At 41.2% G+C, this 3,998-nt stretch overlaps 1 protein-coding gene across 2 annotated transcripts in view; it reads left to right on the top strand.

Annotated features, from left to right (window-relative positions):
- Positions 1 to 3,998, top strand: part of LOC104963719 (cyclin-dependent kinase 17) — a 36,320-nt gene that overhangs the window by 14,603 nt on the left and 17,719 nt on the right. The window lies entirely within an intron of this gene.

Raw genomic sequence — 3,998 nt, 5'->3', positions numbered from 1 at the left:
ATGGTCGGTGTTTACATTAGCATCGCTAACACTCAGAGCTAACCTGTACTGGAGAGCATGTGTGTGAAGAAGCAGGAAATAAAAAGGAACTCACCTTGTGGTATAACCGGCAAGAGAGAAAGCCTTTGAGCTCAATACTGTTTCAGAGATACTCCTTGATAATCCATGATATGGCGTTTCATCACGGCAGTGTTTAGTTTAGACAGTAGCTGCCGGGTCCCGCATGAGCTCAGACCCCTCCTCTTTATTTGCTATCTTTTCTTTTTTTTAAAGCTTTATACCCCAAATCAGCACTTTTGAAACAGGAAGTGAAATAGAGGGATATGAGGCATGGCTAGAATGGTTGATCTGTTTGGTATTTTGAGCAAAACACTTCATAAACATGTTTTTTATATATTTGTATATATCTGAGACCTATGCTATTGCCTAAAAATAGCATGATAGGTCCACTTTAAGGTGGTATTATAGGACAATACAAAGTTAATCTATGCTTCGCCTCGCTGTGATACTTCAATAGAAGTTCATGCTGAATTATTGGATATTTTTGACTGAACGCACCTTCATGGTTTACTTCAGTCCTTGACCTATTTGTGCCCGAAGACTATATTTAGTGTAGAGGATTATTAATGGGTAATCTGCAAAGCTCACATGTTTTGGCTACTGGTGCGACTGGAGAATGAGTTGGAAAATGATGTGGTTAGAAGAGGAAACCAGTAATGGATTTTTTTTTTGTGAAGAAAGGACACTGTACCAACAATTACCATCTAGTACTAGACTCCTGGTACTAGGATGGGTTAAATGCAGAGAACACATTTCACTGTGTGTGCTGTGTGCTCTGCATGTGTGACCATTAAAGAGGGTTTCATCCCTCCCAATTCAATTCTATTAGCAACGTAGGTGTCACATTAGATTTTCAGCCTGTTATGTATTAAGGTGTCTCAAATTGGATTTAGTTCCCTAAATGTAATGGATGTATTTTTTTACCCCTTTTATCCAAGTCCAAACTGTCTCCAATACTGACTGAGAATGTGAAAGTGGACTGATCTCAACTGCTGAATATGTTTCAGGTTACTACAAAGTCTAATCTATGCTATGGTTCACTGTTAGGCGATACACTAGTAGAATTTAAGGCTCAATGACTCGACATTTCTTAATAACAAGCACCTTGGAGTTATATGGCTTACCTTTGTCAATCACCCAATTCTGCCCAAAGACTATTTAGTAAAGGGAAACTATTATTTTATTCTGATTGGTCTCCCTTTCCTGTAGTGTGTTATAAAGGGTTTTATGCATGAAAAGCGTCTATTGAGTCCTTTTAGTCCTATAACATAGTGACATCATGTAACTCTTGCATTTCTATTTGCTAGTGCTCCAACATATTGTATGTGATCGGTTAAGGGGCGGGACATCTCTAAGTGGCTAGGGTGACAGGGCTCTGATTTCAGACAGAGGGTGAAAAGAGGTGGTGCAGCACAGGCAGTATCAGAAAAATAAAGACCTTTTTTGAATATTAAAGTATGTAAGCATGTCACAGTAGAGGGACCACATATAAACCTGAAAATGAGGGCCCCTTTAAACTGCCAGTCACTTAACTATGACCTTTTTAGAAAGTTAATTTACAGACATTTACAGATGGAACTTTTTTTTCGGACTCAACTCTTTATTTATGCTCCTGTAGACACACGCTGTTTCTCAGCCGCATATATTGATGTTGGTTACATCGTTAATCTTGATCCCTCTGAAGGTTGTGGCCTCCGAGGTGTTAAAATCAGAGCGGAGTGGCGCAGCAGCAGCAGCAGCTTATCTCTGCTGATATTCACAAACCTGCCGCAGTGAGGGGAGGGAGCGCAACTCCAAACTCTACCACGTTGTTGCCATGGCGCCCAGGATCTGGAAACATTCTAGAGTTTCCATGACATTGCCACGGCAACTTGGATGACTTGGTGAAACCAGCCAGGCATCTTGATGCATTTTTCCACTTGTTTTTCCTCCTTTTTTTCATCTTTCAGCTCTTCTTCCTCTCCTTTGACCACCCAGTCCCCAACATCCCCCCAAAAGCTTCTTTCAGGCCTGTCCTCAGTTTTCCTCTCTTGTCTTTTGTCCAAGAGTTCTTTTCCCCTTCTTCAATCCATCAGATCGTCCAAGTCCTCCCTCCCCTCCCCACATCCCTCTGAGAACTAACTGGGCTTTTCTAAAGAGCTTTTTGTGAAGTGATTAACACCACGTTTGGCCAGAGTGTTCTATGCTTGGTGCCCGGGGACACAGAATCCTGTTGTGTTTGTGTGTGTGTGTGTGTGTATATATATATGTGTGTGTTTGTGTGTGAGAGAGAGGGGATTTTAGCAGCCTGTGAAACACTAAGTGTAAGAGAGAGGAGACAGAACGAGTGGCCAGATGAGATGTGATCTGAACTCTGGGATTGGGGAAAGCGTTGTGGTCCTGATCTGATTATGTAACGCGTATAACTCAGGCCTGCAGCAGCAGCAGAAGAAGAAGCAGCTGCACAGAGATAAGGGAGAGGTGGCATAAGGGACTGGATGTTACATGGAGGCTTTGTATTTGTCTGTTTTGACAGGAAATCTAGGAAATGCCTAGTTGCTGTAGAAAGGATGTGTGCAACAAGAAACAACACATTGATGAAATGGCTTGTGATATAGGGCACGCCAAATGTTCCAAACTTTTGACATCTGCTCTTACAAAACTGTTACGTAGTGAAATCTGTTTTTAAAAGCTTAAAAAGACCCACACGCCCACAGCTCTCTGAATCAGCTTGAAAGGGCAGCCTGGACCTTTTGAGCTTAATTTTTGTCAATATGATTTAAATCTAAAAGATGCACTGAGAGTTGTTGACCCTGAAAACTAGCAGCCGAACAAATCAGAAGGCGCTTTCAGACGGTGACCTGGATTGCTCCCTCTTAAACCTTCTGTGATCTTATTAAGTATGAATTATTAGGCTTTTCAGATACAAAATGAAGCATTACTCAACAACTACAGTTTTTATTTCTCGCCCCAGTTTTATACGGGTTTAAGAGCCATTCGACAGAGCCATCGCCTTGTTTTTCAAGCTTGAGAATCAGAGGCGATGGTTGATGACAGCCCAGTCAGGGGTGCATTTATCTAATCTCGTGTGGGAAGGGTTGCTGTGATGTCTCAGTGAAGTGGAGCACATTCAGTCATCTGTTGTTGTGCTAGAAAAACCAATTCAAGACGAGGCTAGCAAGACATCAGTGAGTGCATCTAAATCTTAGTGTTGTCTTTCTAAATTCTATGAATGAAAAACATCAACATCTTATTATTTTTTATTTTGACCTTAGCCCAGATACTTAAAAGTCCATTAATAAAAAGAAATGTATGATTGCACACCATCCAACAAAAAACTGAATTTGACCTTTTATTATAAAATAATACAAACAGCAACATTGTGAAAAGTGAAAGGGAAAAACTAGAACTGACAAAAGTCTCACTTTAATAAAAGATAGGTTATAAATGCACACTGAGCATTTTCTACTCTTATCCTGTTTGTGATTTAAAGTAAGTTAGGATAGGGTAAAGGACAAAGTAAACTCAATTCACAGTTGGCATGATTGCTCGTTTGCAGTGGCGAACCGTGTCTATCACAACTGGACCTTCTGTAGACACGCACACGCCCCGCCCCCTCCCCTCCGCGGCATTATAATGTCCGTCTTTTCACTGAATTGTCGTCTTGAAAAGGGTACTCACAACAATTCCGCAACAACTTCATCTTCACCTGTTGCACTTGTCATTTCAACGTTAAAAACAATAAAACGGCATGAATTGCTTCGTCGCATTCATCTGGATCCTCTGTCTCGAGCCAGTTAACTAGCGGGCCTTCTAGACTAGAGTACCCTGGAACCGAGGGAAACTCTGAAAGAATACGCCCATTACAAATCAATATATGATTGGTTGATCAAACGTCAATCCAAACGTACGCTCTCATTCAGTGCAACGGCCAGGGCATTCTATCAAGGATGTAGAAT

The sequence above is a fragment of the Notothenia coriiceps genome, unplaced genomic scaffold (assembly GCF_000735185.1).
Source record: "Notothenia coriiceps isolate Sejong01 unplaced genomic scaffold, NC01 NC01_scaffold00036399, whole genome shotgun sequence".
Classification (NCBI taxonomy): Eukaryota; Metazoa; Chordata; class Actinopteri; order Perciformes; family Nototheniidae; genus Notothenia; species Notothenia coriiceps.
This window is presented reverse-complemented; position numbering and strand designations above follow the sequence as displayed.